Source organism: Dendronephthya gigantea, unplaced genomic scaffold (assembly GCF_004324835.1).
Source record: "Dendronephthya gigantea isolate DGI-Jeju-01 unplaced genomic scaffold, DenGig_1.0 000299F, whole genome shotgun sequence".
NCBI classification, from domain to species: Eukaryota; Metazoa; Cnidaria; class Anthozoa; order Malacalcyonacea; family Nephtheidae; genus Dendronephthya; species Dendronephthya gigantea.
The window spans coordinates 1-18,533 of NW_021163309.1; the positions used below are offsets into that span (position 1 = coordinate 1).

Genomic DNA, 18,533 nt, shown 5'->3' on the forward strand with positions numbered 1-18,533 from the left:
CATTAATGCATTGGGAGGGCACTTAAACTTTGGATCTTTGGATCCTTAGGTTATATAACTCTGAACCCTTATATATTGGAAGGGTGTAATCTCGCACCTACGCACCTTAGGCACTTGTTAATAGTCTGCCTATCAAAATTCTTGAGAGATTCTGTTTTAAAAGACACGGTAAAGTTTTAAGTGCGATAGAGTCCCTCCCTCATTGCTGCTACTGTGCTTTAGATGACTTTTAAATACAAAATGCAAGCATATTCTTACTTTGGCTATATGACAAGCCAAGTACGTGGCCATGCAAGTTTCTGACATAGACATATTTATTTTTCTTCTGGATAATATAAGCATTTAACACAATTCTCTGTTTCCTAGACTGACTGTTTCACAGCACATTCGTATACTTTTACAGCAAATCATTTTGGTAAGTTATTTTTCCTGTCTGTGTCTTTAACTCTTAGTTATTTATATCTTTTTATAGTGACACTTTATAAACACAGCATAGGCAATATATTTGCTATTTAAGATGGAATAGTATCTATTTTACTCCTAACATCTTTTTCGCTGCAATATATATATTTTAGGATGGAACATGTGAGAAATCCTTTTGACCTTTGTTACATTGACCCATTTAAATGATCACTATTAAGCAAACTTTGACTGAGAGTTTTTAAATGATGCATGTGGTAAGTTTATTACATTTTTTGTTAACATTTAACAAAATCTACTCTGTCACTGTTACACTATGCAATTCTCTTGCAACTCTTAGTGCAATTATAGTTTTGAGGGATGTTAGATTGTAGCGAGTGTTCGAAATTTTAAAAAAGTTAGCAGGTCGTAATAAATGTTCGTATTTGACAACATTAGATGCCGCAGGAGTAGAATTGCATTGCAAATTTTAAGAAAAGTTTGGTGAAGAATAGATAAATTGCCTCTTCACAACAGTTTGTTAATTATAGCGGCTTATATTTTCACTCACCCATAAAGTCATCCCTACAAGTTTTCAACACATCAGGACTTGTGCAAGAACTTTTACAATGTGAGGACTTACTGTACACTCAGGTCCCCATAAAGTCATCCCTACAAGTTTTCAACACATCAGGACTTGTGCAAGAACTTTTACATTGTGGGGACTTACTGTACACTCAGGTCCCCATAAAGTCATTCCTACAAGTTTTCAACACATCAGGACTTGTGCAAGAACTTTTACATTGTGAGGACTTACTGTACACTCAGGTCCCCATAAAGTCATCCCTACAAGTTTTCAACACGTCAGGACTTGTGCAAGAACTTTTACACTGTGAGGACTTACTGTACACTCAGGTCGCCATAAAGTCATCCCTAGAAGTTTTCAACACATCAGGACTTGTGCAAGAACTTTCACACTGTGAGGACTTACTGTACACTCAGGTCCCCATAAAGTCATTGGTACAAGTTTTCAACACATCAAGACTTGTTCAAGAACTATTACACTGTGAGGACTTACTGTACACTCAGGTTCCCATAAAGTCATCCTTACAAGTTTTCAATACATGAGTGTGCGTGTGCGGCGATTTTATCAAGACTCAGGCGTTCGCGGCGATTATTTGCTGTGTTATGGCTAGCCATTTAATTTTGCGAATGCCCAAAAACGAAATTAGTAATTGAACTTGTAAAGTTGTTTGTAAGTTCTTTGTTGTTATAAACTGCATTTTTGATCGTCCCACAAAGTTACGAATAATTCGTAACATCACCCAAAAATTTAGAGTCAAATTTGCAATGAATTTGTTGGCCATTTGCTGGTATATATACGTCTTCACACCCTCAGCCAATTCTTAGTTCTCTTAGTTGCTCATCAAAATCATCAGGTATTCTTGCGCTAGCTCTTTCCATCAAATCAGAAAGTTTCTTATCCCAGTCAGTTCCTCTTTTTGGGTGGGATTACAACATTATTCACAACCCCTCTAGAGATGCTCAGTCTGTATTAGTATGGGGAAATATGATCCAGCGGTGTAGGCCAGGCTGGCAAGCCTGGTGATGAGGTGGCGATTTTTACGACCCACGCAATATCGGGAAGGGCGGGTGGGTCGTCCTTCGGCCTTTGTTGTCCGCTGGAATCAACTGAGCACCCGCTTAGGGGTTTAACCCTTATTTATAGTCAAAGTGCCGTGTATTACGGATGCCCACAGCCACTGACGCAATATATGTCACTCCAGTGATAATTCATCCCTTTGCATCTCATTATATGGGTTGTGAATAGAATTCAATAATGCAATTGGATATTGCAGGGAACATGATTTAAGTTCTTTGAAACTGTATACTGCGAGTTGCATGAGCAGAAGTTAAAATTATTTTGCGACAGACGTGATGTTGGCTCATTAATGCATTGGGAGGGCACAGAAACTTTGGATCTTTGGATCCTTAGGTTATATAACTCTGAACCCTTATATCTTGAAAGGGTGTAATCTCGCACCTACGCACCTAATGCACCTGTAAATAGTCTGCCTATCAAAATTCTTGAGAGATTCTGTTTTAAAAAACACGATAAAGTTTTAAGTGCGATAGAGTCCCTCCCTCATTGCTGCTACTGTGCTTTAGATGACTTTTAAATACAAAATGCAAGCATATTCTTATTATGGCTATATGACAAGCCAAGTACGTGGCCATGCAAGTTTCTGACATGGACATATTTGTTTTTCCTATGGATAATATAATCACTTAACACAATTCTCTGTTTCTTAGACTGACTGTTTCACAGCACATTCGTATACTTTTACAGCAAATCATTTTGGTAAGTTATTTTTCCTGTCTGTGTTTTTAACTCTTAGTTATTTATATCTTTTTAGAGTGACACTTTATAAACACAGCATAGGCAATATATTTGCTATTTAAGATGGAATAATATCTATTTTACTGTTATGCTTTGGATTCCTAGGATATTAATTAGTGTTCAAATTCTGTCACCCCTTGATTGTTTGTTCTGAATCAAATGATGGTCGGTTCAGTGCATAAATTGTCTATTGCTGAGTCGTCCCCGTTTGCGACCAATTTTGTAATTCTGTAACTCTATTGTAACTCCATGCATGTTTCTAAAGCGAATTGCTGGCATCTTTTGAACGTTTCTTCGTGTTCTTCCATGCACCATATTATTAGAAATGTATTCCCTTTTTTTGACGATTTTCATTCTTTCGTTTAAATCCAATGCACCACATGGGGCACTGTGCAATAGACCTTTAGACACAAAATAATACAAAAGAAGACAAACAAAAAATATGCAATGAGCAACGCATGAGCAACTTAGAAGAGAATTCAATAATGCAATTGAATATTGCAGGGAACATGATTTAAGTTCTTTGAGTACTGTATACTACGAGTTGCATGAGCAGAAGTTAAAATTATTTTGCGACAGACGTGATGTTGGCTCATTAATGCATTGGGAGGGCACTGAAACTTTGGATCTTTGGATCCTTAGGTTATATAACTCTGAAACCTTATATCTTGAAAGGGTGTAATCTCGCACCTACGCACCTAATGCACCTGTAAATAGTCTACCTATCAAAATTCTTGAGAGATTCTGTTTTAAAAAACACGATAAAGTTTTAAGTGCGATAGAGTCCCTCCCTCATTGCTGCTACTGTGCTTTAGATGACTTTTAAATACAAAATGCAAGCATATTGTTATTTTGGCTATATGACAAGCCAAGTACGTGGCCATGCAAGTTTCTGACATGGACATATTTGTTTTTCCTATGCATAATATAATCACTTAGCACAATTCTCTATTTCTTAGACTGACTGTTTCACAGCACATTCGTATATTTTTACAGCAGATCATTTTGGTAAGTTTTTTTTCCTGTCTGTGTTTTTAACTCTTAGTTATTTATATCTTTTTATAGTGACACTTTATAAACACAGCATAGGCAATATATTTGCTATTTAAGATGGAATAATATCTATTTTACTCTTATGCTTTGGATTCCTAGGATATTAATTAGTGTTCAAATTCTGTCACCCCTTGATTGTTTGTTCTGAATCAAATGATGGTCGGTTCAGTGCATAAATTGTCTATTGCTGAGTCGTACCCGTTTGCGACCAATTTTGTAATTCTGTAACTCTATTGTAACTCCATGCATGTTTCTAAAGCGAATTGCTGGCATCTTTTGAACATTTCTTCGTGTTCTTCCATGCACCATATTATTAGAAATGTATTCCCTTTATTTGGCGATTTTCATTTTTTCGTTTAAATCCAATGGACCACATGGGGCACTGTGCAATAGACATTTAGACACCAAAAAAATACAAAAGAAGACAAAGAAAAAATATGCAATGAGCAACGCATGAGCAACTTAGAATAGAATTCAATAATGCAATTGAATATTGCAGGGAACATGATTTAAGTTCTTTGAAAATGTATACTGCGAGTTGCATGAGCAGAAGTTAAAATTATTTTGTCACAGACGTCATGTTGGCTCATTTAATGCATTGGGAGGGCACTGAAACTTTGGATCTTTGGATCCTTAGGTTATATAACTCTGAACCCTTATATCTTGAAAGGGTGTAATCTCGCACCCACGCACCTAATGCACCTGTAAATAGTCTGCCTATCAAAATTCTTGAGAGATTCTGTTTTAAAAAACACGATAAAGTTTTAAGTGCGATAGAGTCCCTCCCTCATTGCTGCTACTGTGCTTTAGATGACTTTTAAATACAAAATGCAAGCATATTCTTATTATGGCTATATGACAAGCCAAGTACGTGGCCATGCAAGTTTCTGACATGGACATATTTGTTTTTCCTATGGATAATATAATCACTTAACACAATTCTCTGTTTCTTAGACTGACTGTTTCACAGCACATTCGTATTCTTTTACAGCAAATCATTTTGGTAAGTTATTTTTCCTGTCTGTGTTTTTAACTCTTAGTTATTTATATCTTTTTATAGTGACACTTTATAAACACAGCATAGGCAATATATTTGCTATTTAAGATGGAATAATATCTATTTTACTCTTATGCTTTGGATTCCTAGGATATTAATTAGTGTTCAAATTCTGTCACCCCTTGATTGTTTGTTCTGAATCAAATGATGGTCGGTTCAGTGCATAAATTGTCTATTGCTGAGTCGTGCCCGTTTGCGACGAATTTTGTAATTCTGTAACTTTATTGTAACTCCATGCATGTTTCTAAAGCGAATTGCTGGCATCTTTTGAACATTTCTTCGTGTTCTTTCATGCACCATATTATTAGAAATGTAACCTTTTATTTGACGATTTTTATTTTTTCGTTTAAATCCAATGCACCACATAAGAAACTGTGCAATAGACCTTTAGACACAAAAAAAATACAAAAGAAGACAAAGAAAAAATATGCAATGAGCAACGCATGAGCAACTTAAAATACTGTAGAATTCAATAATGCAATTGAATATTGCCGGGAACATGATTTAAGTTCTTTGAGTACTGTATACTGCGAGTTGCATGAGCAGAAGTTAAAATTATTTTGCCACAGACGTGATGTTGGCTCATTAATGCATTGGGAGGGCACTGAATATCTTTGGATCCTTAGGTTATATAACTCTGAACCCTTATATCTTGAAAGGGTGTAATCTCGCACCTACGCACCTAATGCACCTGTAAATAGTCTGCCTATCAAAATTCTTGAGAGATTCTGTTTTAAAAAACACGATAAAGTTTTAAGTGCGATAGAGTCCCTCCCTCATTGCTGCTACTGTGCTTTAGATGACTTTTAAATACAAAATGCAAGCATATTCTTATTATTGCTATATGACAAGCCAAGTACGTGGCCATGCAAGTTTCTGACATGGACATATTTGTTTTTCCTATGGATAATATAATCACTTAACACAATTCTCTGTTTCTTAGACTGACTGTTTCACAGCAGATTCGTATACTTTTACAGCAAATCATTTTGGTAAGTTATTTTTCCTGTCTGTGTCTTTAACGCTTAGTTATTTTTTTCTTTTTATTGTGACACTTTATAAACACAGCATAGGCAATATATTTGCTATTTAAGATGGAATAATATCTATTTTACTCTTATGCTTTGGATTCCTAGGATATTAATTAGTGTTCAAATTCTGTCACCCCTTGATTGTTTGTTCTGAATCAAATGATAGTCGGTTCAGTGCATAAATTGTCTATTGCTTAGTCGTCCCCGTTTGCGACCAATTTTGTTAATCTGTGACTTTATTGTAACTCCATGCATGTTTCTAAACGGAATTGCTGGCATCTTTTGAACATTTCTTGGTGTTCTTCCATGCACCATATTATTAGAAATGTAACCCTTTATTTGACGATTTTTATTTTTTCGTTTAAATCCAATGCACATAAACTGTGCAATAGACCTTTAGACACAAAAAAAATACAAAAAAAATGACAAAGAAAAAATATGCAATGAGCAACGCATGAGCAACTTAAAATACTGTAGAATTCAATAATGCAATTGAATATTGCAGGGAACATGATTTAAGTTCTTTGAGTACTGTATACTACGAGTTGCATGAGCAGAAGTTAAAATTATTTTGCGACAGACGTGATGTTGGCTCATTAATGCATTGGGAGGGCACTGAAACTTTGGATCCTTAGGTTATATAACTCTGAACCCTTATATCTTGAAAGGGTGTAATCTCGCACCTACGCACCTAATGCACCTGTAAATAGTCTGCCTATCAAAATTCTTGAGAGATTCGTTTTAAAAGACACGTAAAGTTTTAAGTGCGAGAGTCCCTCCCTCATTGCTGCTACTGTGCTTTAATGACTTTTAAATACAAAATGCAAGCATATTCTTATTTTGGCTGTATGACAAGCCAAGTACGTGGCCATGCAAGTTCTGACATGGACATATTTGTTTTTCCTATGGATAATATAATCACTTAACACAATTCTCTGTTTCTTAGACGACTGTTTCACAGCACATTCGTATACTTTTACAGCAAATCATTTTGGTAAGTTATTTTTCCTGTCTTGTCTTTAACTCTTAGTTATTTATACTTTTTATTGTGACACTTTATAAACACAGCATAGGCAATATATTTGCTATTTAAGATGGAATAATATCTATTTTACTCTTATGCTTTGGATTCCTAGGATATTAATTAGTGTTCAAATTCTGTCACCCCTTGATTGTTTGTTCTGAATCAAATGATGGTCGGTTCAGTGCATAAATTGTCTATTGCTTAGTCGTCCCCGTTTGCGACCAATTTTGTTAGTCTGTAACTTAATGTAACTCCATGCATGTTTCTAAACCGAATTGCTGGCATCTTTTGAACATTTCTTGGTGTTCTTCCATGCACCATATTATTAGAAATGTAACCCTTTATTTGACGATTTTCATTTTTTCGTTTAAATCCAATGCACCACATAAGAAACTGTGCAATAGACCTTTAGACACAAAAAAAATACAAAAATAGACAAAGAAAAAATATGCAATGAGCTACGCATGAGCAACTTAAAATACTGTAGAATTCAATAATGCAATTGAATATTGCAGGGAACATGATTTAAGTTCTTTGAGTACTGTATACTACGAGTTGCATGAGCAGAAGTTAAAATTATTTTGTGACAGACGTGATGTTGGCTCATTAATGCATTGGGAGGGCACTGAAACTTTGGATCTTTGGATCCTTAGGTTATATAACTCTGAACCCTTATATCTTGAAAGGGTGTAATCTCGCACCTACGCACCTAATGCACCTGTAAATAGTCTGCCTATCAAAATTCTTGAGAGATTCTGTTTTAAAAAACACGATAAAGTTTTAAGTGCGATAGAGTCCCTCCCTCGTTGCTGCTACTGTGCCCTAGATGACTTTTAAATACAAAATGCAAGCATATTCTTATTATGGCTATATGACAAGCCAAGTACGTGGCCATGCAAGTTTCTGACATGGACATATTTGTTTTTCCTATGGATAATATAATCACTTAACACAATTCTCTGTTTCTTAGACTGACTGTTTCACAGCAGATTCGTATACTTTTACAGCAAATCATTTTGGTAAGTTATTTTTCCTGTATGTGTCTTTAACGCTTAGTTATTTATATCTTTTTATAGTGACACTTTATAAACACAGCATAGGCAATATATTTGCTATTTAAGATGGAATAATATCTATTTTACTCTTATGCTTTGGATTCCTAGGATATTAATTAGTGTTCAAATTCTGTCACCCCTTGATTGTTTGTTCTGAATCAAATGATGGTCGGTTCAGTGCATAAGTTGTCTATTGCTGAGTCGTCCCCGTTTGCGACCAATTTTGTAATTCTGTAACTTTATTGTAACTCCATACATGTTTCTAAAGCGAATTGCTGGCATCTTTTGAACATTTCTTCGTGTTCTTTCATGCACCATATTATTAGAAATGTATTCCCTTTATTTGACGATTTTCATTTTTTCGTTTAAATCCAATGCACCACATGGGGCACTGTGCAATAGACCTTTAGACACAAAAAAAATACAAAAGAAGACAAAGAAAAAATGTGCAATGAGCAACGCATGAGCAACTTAAAATACTGTAGAATTCAATAATGCAATTGAATATTGCCGGGAACATGATTTAAGTTCTTTGAGTACTGTATACTACGAGTTGCATGAGCAGAAGTTAAAATTATTTTGCGACAGACGTGATGTTGGCTCATTAATGCATTGGGAGGGCACTGAAACTTTATATCTTTGGATCCTTAGGTTATATAACTCTGAACCCTTATATCTTGAAAGGGTGTAATCTCGCACCTACGCACCTAATGCACCTGTAAATAGTCTGCTTATCAAAATTCTTGTTAGATTCTGTTTTAAAAAACACGATAAAGTTTTAAGTGCGATAGAGTCCCTCCCTCCTTGTTGCTACTGTGCTTTAGATGACTTTTAAATACAAAATGCAAGCATATTCTTTTTTTTGGCTATATGACAAGCCAAGTACGTGGCCATGCAAGTTTCTGACATGGACATATTTGTTTTTCCTATGGATAATATAATCACTTAACACAATTCTCTGTTTCTTAGACTGACTGTTTCACAGCAGATTCGTATACTTTTACAGCAAATCATTTTGGTAAGTTATTTTTCCTGTCTGTGTCTTTAACGCTTAGTTATTTTTTTCTTTTTATTGTGACACTTTATAAACACAGCATAGGCAATATATTTGCTATTTAAGATGGAATAATTTCTATTTTACTCTTATGCTTTGGATTCCTAGGATATTAATTAGTGTTCAAATTCTGTTAACCCTTGATTGTTTGTTCTGAATCAAATGATGGTCGGTTCAGTGCATAAATTGTCTATTGCTTAGTCGTCCCTGTTTGCGACCAATTTTGTTAGTCCGTAACTTTATTGTAACTCCATGCATGTTTCTAAACCGAATTGCTGGCATCTTTTGAACATTTCTTGGTGTTCTTCCATGCACCATATTATTAGAAATGTATCCCTTTATTTGACGATTTTCATTTTTTCTTTTAAATGCAATGCACCACACGGGGCACTGTGCAATAGACCTTTAGACACAAAAAAAAATACAAAAGAAGACAAACAAAAAATATGCAATGAGCAACGCATGAGCAACTTAAAATACTGTAGAATTCAATAATGCAATTGAATATTGCCGGGAACATGATTTAAGTTCTTTGAGTACTGTATACTACGAGTTGCATGAGCAGAAGTTAAAATTATTTTGCGACAGACGTGATGTTGGCTCATTTAATGCATTGGGAGGGCACTGAAACTTTGGATCTTTGGATCCTTAGGTTATATAACTCTGAACCCTTATATCTTGAAAGGGTGTAATCTCGCACCTACGCACCTAATGCACCTGTAAATAGTCTGCTTATCAAAATTCTTGTTAGATTCTGTTTTAAAAAACACGATAAAGTTTTAAGTGCGATAGAGTCCCTCCCTCCTTGCTGCTACTGTGCTTTAGATGACTTTTAAATACAAAATGCAAGCATATTCTTATTTTGGCTATATGACAAGCCAAGTACGTGGCCATGCAAGTTTCTGACATGGACATATTTGTTTTTCCTATGGATAATATAATCACTTAACACAATTCTCTGTTTCTTAGACTGACTGTTTCACAGCAGATTCGTATACTTTTACAGCAAATCATTTTGGTAAGTTATTTTTCCTGTCTGTGTCTTTAACGCTTAGTTATTTTTTTCTTTTTATTGTGACACTTTATAAACACAGCATAGGCAATATATTTGCTATTTAAGATGGAATAATATCTATTTTACTCTTATGCTTTGGATTCCTAGGATATTAATTAGTGTTCAAATTCTGTTAACCCTTGATTGTTTGTTCTGAATCAAATGATGGTCGGTTCAGTGCATAAATTGTCTATTGCTTAGTCGTCCCTGTTTGCGACCAATTTTGTTAGTCCGTAACTTTATTGTAACTCCATGCATGTTTCTAAACCGAATTGCTGGCATCTTTTGAACATTTCTTGGTGTTCTTCCATGCACCATATTATTAGAAATGTATCCCTTTATTTGACGATTTTCATTTTTTCTTTTAAATGCAATGCACCACATGGGGCACTGTGCAATAGACCTTTAGACACAAAAAAAAATACAAAAGAAGACAAACAAAAAATATGCAATGAGCAACGCATGAGCAACTTAAAATACTGTAGAATTCAATAATGCAATTGAATATTGCCGGGAACATGATTTAAGTTCTTTGAGTACTGTATACTACGAGTTGCATGAGCAGAAGTTAAAATTATTTTGCGACAGACGTGATGTTGGCTCATTTAATGCATTGGGAGGGCACTGAAACTTTGGATCTTTGGATCCTTAGGTTATATAACTCTGAACCCTTATATCTTGAAAGGGTGTAATCTCGCACCTACGCACCTAATGCACCTGTGAATAGTCTGCCTATCAAAATTCTTGAGAGATTCTGTTTTAAAAGACACGATAAAGTTTTAAGTGCGATAGAGTCCCTCCCTCATTGCTGCTACTGTGCTTTAGATGACTTTTAAATACAAAATGCAAGCATATTCTTATTTTGGCTATATGACAAGCCAAGTACGTGGCCATGCAAGTTTCTGACGTGGACATATTTGTTTTTCCTATGGATAATATAATCACTTAACACAATTCTCTGTTTCTTAGACTGACTGTTTCACAGCACATTCGTATACTTTTACAGCAAATCATTTTGGTAAGTTATTTTTCCTGTCTGTGTCTTTAACTCTTAGTTATTTATATCTTTTTATAGTGACACTTTATAAACACAGCATAGGCAATATATTTGCTATTTAAGATGGAATAGTATCTATTTTACTCCTAACATCTTTTTCGCTGCAATATATATTTTTAGGATGGAACATGTGAGAAATCCTTTTGACCTTTGTTACATTGACCCATTTAAATGATCACTATTAAGCAAACTTTGACTGAGAGTTTTTTAATGATGCATGTGGTAAGTTTATTACAATTTTTGTTAACATTTAACAAAATCTACTCTGTCACTGTTACACTATGCAATTTTCTTGCAACTCTTAGTGCAATTATAATTTTGAGGGATGTTGATTTGTAACCAGTGTTCGAAATTTTAAAAAAGTTAGCAGATTGTAATAAATGTTCGTATTTGACAAGTTTAGATGCCTCAGGAGTAGAATTGCATTGCAAATTGTAAGAAAAGTGTTGTAAAAAATAGTTTAAATGCCCCTTCCCAACAGTTTGTTAATTATATACAGTTGCGGTTTATATTATCTTCAATCAAAACAGTTATACTGTCTTCATCTTGGGTGCGATTCATAACTGTATGTAACGGTATTAGGTGCTGTCCTTCATGGTTGTGAAGTCCTATACGGACTTTATCTGCTCTAATCAAGTGTTGACATGTGAACTCATCCACTTTCCCACACCACGTGATTTGTTGCATTTTGATGACTTGTTCAAGAACTTTCACACTGTGAGGACTTACTGTACACTCAGGTCCCCATAAAGTCATTGCTACAAGTTTTCAACACATCTGGACTTGTGCAAGAACTTTTACACTGTGAGGACTCACTGTACACTCAGGTCTCCATAAAGTCTTCCTTCAAGTTTTCAACACATTGGGACTTGTGCAAGAACTTTTACACTGTGAGGACTTACTGTACACTCAGGTCCTCATTAAGTCATCTCTACAAGTTTTCAACACATCAGGATTTGTGCAAGATTTTTTTCACTGTGAGGACTTACTGTACATTCAGGTCCCCATAAAGTCATCCCTACAAGTTTTCAACACATCAGGACTTGTGGAAGAACTTTTACACTATGAGGACTTACTGTACACTCAGGTCCCCATAAAGTCATCCCTACAAGTTTTTAACACATCAGGACTTGTGCAAGAACTTTTACACTGTGAGGACTTACTGTACACTCAGGTCCCCATAAAGTCATCCCTACAAGTTTTCAACACATCAGGACTTGTTCAAGAACTTTCACATTGTGAGGACTTAGTGTACACTCAGGTCCCCATAGAGTCATCCCTACAAGTTTTCAACACATCAGGACTTGTGCAAGAACTTTCACACTGTGAGGACTTACTGTACACTCAGGTCCCCATAGAGTCATTGCTACAAGTTTTCAACACATCAGGACTTGTTCAAGAACTTTCACATTGTGAGGACTTACTGTACACTCAGGTCCCCATAAAGTCATCCCTACAAGTTTTCAACACGTCTGTAATGATTTGTGTCAGCATAGTAATCCAGGTTAATTTGGTTAATCTAGTTGTAGTATCTTGTAAAAAATCTAAGTTCAATCGCTGTAGATAGTTTTTAAAATAATACTCGCGGATGACAAGAGAGAGTAGGGATCAAAGTTTCCATGCCCTCTAATACCTAAGCAACCAGATGTTTGTCCTAAAAATATAAAGAACTAGTTAATTACTCTTAATCAAACAGGAAATTACTCAAACTACTAAAAGTACTTTAGAGGCGATATTGTCATTATTGAAATTATTATTTTAGCTTATCATGCAAAGCGGGCGCAATTATCTCTTCGTCAAGCAACTGTGACTACATGCACCACAGGGTGAGTAAAAAAACTCACCCTTAGCAAAAGGGGCAGCGAATTAATAGATAAATCAAGTTAAACTGATTTATAAACTTTACATAACTGAACATGAACAAAAAATTACTATAAGCATTAACCAATCTCCCGGGAAAGTTTACACTATGACTGCCTGACTTACTGACTAGGCCCTCACCCACTCATCGCAAAAACTTACTCGCAAGCTTGCTGCGATTAGCTTCGTCCAATCACAATGCTTGTCAGTCTATTTTAATTAGATGCAAGAACTCGCAGCGATCTTGCGAGTTGATTTTACGATGAGTGGAAAAGAGGCCTTAATGACTTGTTTCAATTTTCGCCACTCATCACAATACTGCATAAAATGTTACAACACTAAAAATGATTAGTTAAATATGACAAACCCGTTTCGCAATTCATGCCTAATACATGCAAAATGTTTCAACTAAAAATACAATAACCTAAGTCTAATAGACCTCGGCTCTATACAGATATTCCAGCATTCGCTATTCTGTTGTATTCAGTGACCAAATTAAAACACTACCACTTGGAATAACAAAGTAAAAATTGTATTATTATTATCATCAGGTTTAAATGTTTGAATGCTGCACTTTTTTGGTTATCAAGATTGAAATGTTATTATATGTTAGTTTTCAAAATGGCGCTATATCTATATCTAAACACTATCTAATTTCGGGGGAGGAACGTAATCCTCGAGGTGAAACTTCATGGATATAAATATCAACTTGAAACCAACATTATGAATAAGTTTAAAAATGTGAGTTTTTAGAGGCAAATTACCAATAAAGGATTTGCCTTGCACAATGATTTGCCAAATCAATTTTAATCTTTTTCATCATTTCACTATTTCTCCATTCATCTGTCACATATACTTTGTACATGTGTATTTTAACAAAATATTCCTGAAAAAAAGAAAATCGAGACTCTGGTACTATGGCGTGACATTTTATATATACAGTGTGATAAAAACTCGTAGGAATGACTTTATGGGGACCTGAGGTTAAGTCCCCACAATGTGAAAGTTCTTGCACAAGTCCTCACAATGCTCCGTGCATTTTTTACACTGCGTGTGTACTAAACCTGCGTAATTGCATTGTGGGGACTTCGATAAATTTCACATTTACGTTTGTTATATTGGCTTATATTCTATTTTTTTGTATCCAAATTAAAACTTGGAGGAGAAGATATGTATTAATCTACTAGTAACATCATTGCAGAAGCTTTTTCGGTCTATTCTTTGAGATAATAGTGGTCAAACATTGTGGGGACTTGGCTCAGGTCCCCACAATGCAGCAAGTCCCCACAACGTATAGGTGGAACTTGCACAGGTCCCCACAACGTTGTCTGTGCAAACACAGTTATTACTGCGACAAGGTGATGAGAAATATTCTGACTTATCAAAATGATGAAGGTTCATTTGGGTCAATTCTGGCGAACATTCGCGTCATTCTTTCACTTTTAGGCCAATCCTTGATCAGTCTGAAATATCTTTCCTGTCTTGCAGGTAAGCAAAGGTCGCCATCGCTGACATTATTCAGGGAAGTCAGTTATTAAGTACCCTCGGTGTAAAGTAGATTCTCTCCTGTACTTGAGGGGTTTTCTCCTGGTCGCTATTGGTAACCACTTATCCTTTTTACGTGCGAATATTTTTTCGCTTATTAGAGCGAACTTTTGAGCATAGTTTCCAATTACGTTCACAGATTTTCATTATCTTTCTGTACGTTTTGAGATATTTCGGAACAAATATAGACACCGCCCTTAAACATGTTAGACCTTAGTGTGCTGACTCTAAGAACATCACATATGAAAACAACACTTACCTTTATAGAGAGACCGTAGGAAAAGATTTGCTATACTATACATTGTTAATGTACTTTAAAGCACGCTTTCCTTTGGTCTATTTTTTGAAACTTACAGCGAAAACTCTTTAACAGTTTTTTCACAACATTCTTTTTCAGAGCAAACCTCAACCCTCGAATCGCCACCGGTAAGAACCAGAATGCCCCAAATGCATTAAAAACAATGGATAATCGCGTATTATCCATTGTTTTAATGCAAATTCAAAGAGCTATGTTTACCATGGTCAATAACGTGCACACGACAATAATTTTTGAAATTAATTTCTGGAATATTTGTTGAAGTTCCTGGGTATGCAAGTTATCACACTTTATACTAATCTGCCCCTGGCTATATCCTCAATAAACAGCTCCTAAATTTCCTTGAGTGTATACAGAATATTACCTTTAAAGTAAAGCAGGAAATGTGAACTATTATAGTCTGGTATTCCTCATTGAATACACAACAATAGTAACTCCGAATAAAGTAAGCATTTTGATTCAACGTTTCGACTTTATTTAGTCAGTTGTTCAGCCACTTCCGGTAAACCATTTTGATGGGTTAAGGAAGTACGTATAATCTTCTTTGATATGCTGAAAACAAAAGTTACAGATGCTTTTCGCAAAATTAGAATATTTAGGAAGATACAACACCATAAATGAAATGGGGCAGCGAACAATGAATCATCATTACCCGGATAAAATGAATTTTGCATCCAAATTTTTTTGTCCCCTGTCTAAGAGATACGATAATATTTTTTCGATTTGAAAATGCTTTGTATCAGTTAGTCCATATCGTAGAGAAAAATGGAAAATATTATGTTCTACAAAAATAAATTGCGCTTGAAAGGCCCGACTCTTTTTTCTTCCAAAGTCGTAAAACAAGTCGTGACCTTGATTAAAGCATGGCTTGCTTCATGCTTGGGTATTCCTGACATATGATGGTTCCGGTAAAACATTTTGATGCGTTTCAAAGTACGTATAATCTTCTTTGATATGCTGAAAACAAAAGTTACAGATGTTTTTCGCAAAATTAGAATATTTAGGATTATACAACACCATAAATGAAATATGACAGCGAACAATGAAACATTATTACCCGGATAAAATGAATTTTGCATTCAAATTTTTTTGTCCCCTGTCTAAGAGATACGATAATATTTTTTCGATTTGAAAATGCTTTGTATCAGTTAGTCCATATCGTGGAGAAAAATGGAAAATATTATGTTCTAAAAAAATAAATTGCGCTTGAAAGGCCCGACTCTTTTCTCTTCCAAAGTCGTAAAACAAGTCGTGACGTTGATTAAAGCATGGCTTGCTTCATGCTTGGGTTTTCCTGACATATGATGGTTCCGGTAAACTATTCTGATGCGTTTCAAAGTACGTATAATCTTCTTTGATATGCTGAAAACAAAAGTTACAGATGCTTTTCGCAAAATTAGAATATTTAGGATGATACAACACCATAAATGAAAAGGGACAGCGAACATTGAAACATTATAACCAGGATAAAATGGAGTTTGCACCCTAATTTTTTTTGTCCCCTATCAAAGATATACGACCATACTTTTTTCCATTTGAAAATGCCTTGTATCAGTTAGTCCATATCGTGGAGAAAAATAGAAAATATTATATTCTAAAAAAATAAATTGCCCTTGAAAGGCTAGACTCTTTTCTCTTCCGAAGTCGTGGAACACGTCGTGATGTTGATTAAAGCATTGCTTGCTTCATGCTTGGGTTTTCCTGACATATGATGGTTCCGGTAAACTATTCTGATGCGTTTCAAAGTACGTATAATCTTCTTTAATATGCTGAAAACAAAAGTTACAGATGCTTTTCGCAAAACAAGAATATTTAGGATGATACAGCACCATAAATGAAATGGGACAACGAACAATGAAGCATTATTGCCAGGATAAAATGGAGTTTGCATCCAAATTTTTTTATCCCCTATCTAAGAGATACGATAATATTTTTTCGATTTGAAAATGCCTTGTATCAGTTAGTCCATATCGTGGAGAAAAATAGAAAATATTATGTTCTAAAAAAATAAATTGCCCTTGAAAGGCCAGACTCTTTTCTCTTCCGAAGTCGTGGAACACGTCGTGACGTTGATTAAAGCATGGCTTGCTTCATGCTTGGGTTTTCCTGACATATTACGGTTCCGGTAAACTATTCTGATGCGTTTCAAAGTACGTATAATCTTCTTTGATATGCTGAAAAGAAAATTTACAGATGCTTTTCGCAAAATTAGAATATTTAGGATGATACAACACCATAAATGAAATGGGACAGCGAAAAATGAATTATTATTACCCGAATAAAACGGAGTTTGCATCCAATTTTTTCCCCCTATCTAAGAGATACAATAATATTTTTTTCGATTTGAAAGTGCCTTGTATCAGTTAGTCCATATCGTGAAGAAAAAAGGAAAATATTAAGTTCCAAAAAAAGTAAAATGCGCTTGAAATGCCCGACCTTTTTCTCTTTCGAAGTCGTAAAACACATCGTGATGTTGATTAAAGCATGGCTGGCTTCATGCTTGGATTTTCTTGACATATGATGGTTCCGGTAAAACATTTTGATGCATTTCAAAGTACGTATAATCTTCTTTGATATGCTGAAAAAAAAGTTACAGATGCTTTTCGCAAAATTAGAATATTTAGGATGATACAACACCATAAATGAAATGGGACAGCGAACAATGAAACATTATTACCAGGATAAAATGGAGTTTGCACCCAAATTTTTTTTGTTCCCTATAAGAGAGATACGATCATATTTTTTCGATTTGATAATGCTTTGTATCAGTTAGTCCATATCGTGGAGAAAAATGGAAAATATTATGTTCTAAAAAAGTAAATTGCGCTTGAAAGGCCAGACTCTTTTCTGTTCCGAAGTCTTAAAACACGTCGTGAAGTTGATTAAAGCATGGCTTACTTCATGCTTGGGTTTTCCTGACACATGATGGTTCCGGTAAACCATTCTGATGCGTTTCAAAGTCCGTATAATCTTCTTTGATATGCTGAAAACAAACGTTACAGATGCTTTTCGCAAAATTAGAATATTTAGGATGATACAACACCATAAATGAAATGGGACAGCGAGCAATGAAACATTGTTACCCGGATAAAATGAAATTTGCATAATATTTTTTTTGTCCCCTATCTAAGAGATACGATGATATTTTTTCGATTTAAAAATGCTTTGTATCAGTTAGTCCATATCGTGGAGAAAAATGGAAAATATTATGTTCTAAAAAAGTAAATTGCGCTTGAAATGCCCGACTCTTTTCTCTTTCGAAGTCCTAAAACACGTCGTGAGGTTGATTAAAGCATGGCTTGCTTCATGCTTGGGTTTTCCTGACATATTACGGTTCTGGTAAACTATTCTGATGCGTTTCAAAGTACGTATAATCTTCTTTGATACGCTGAAAACAAAAGTTGCAGATGCTTTTCGCAAAATTAGAATATTTAGGATTATACAACACCATAAATGAAATAGGACAGCGAACAATGAAGTATTATTAACGGGATAAAATGGAGTTTGCATCCAAATTTTTTTGTCCTCTATCTAAGAGATACGATAGTATTTTTTCGATTTGAAAATGCCTTGTATCAGTTAGTCTATATCGTGGAGAAAAATGGAAAATATTATGTTCTAATAAAG

The 18,533-nt window shown here is 35.0% G+C and overlaps 1 long non-coding RNA gene across 2 annotated transcripts; it reads left to right on the forward strand.

Annotated features, from left to right (window-relative positions):
• The first annotated feature begins 59 nt into the window (after positions 1–59).
• On the forward strand, positions 60–11,974 carry LOC114541651. 2 transcript variants are annotated; one of them, XR_003689322.1, is made up of 11 exons: positions 60–415; positions 2,713–2,761; positions 3,760–3,808; positions 4,808–4,856; positions 5,854–5,902; positions 7,936–7,984; positions 8,990–9,038; positions 10,044–10,092; positions 11,098–11,146; positions 11,306–11,407; positions 11,768–11,974. It is a non-coding gene; the product is annotated as an uncharacterized LOC114541651 (long non-coding RNA). The 2 variants fall into 2 exon arrangements; XR_003689321.1 differs by lacking the exon at positions 11,768–11,974 and having other exon boundaries at positions 68–415; positions 11,306–11,502.
• Positions 11,975–18,533: the final 6,559 nt, after the last annotated feature.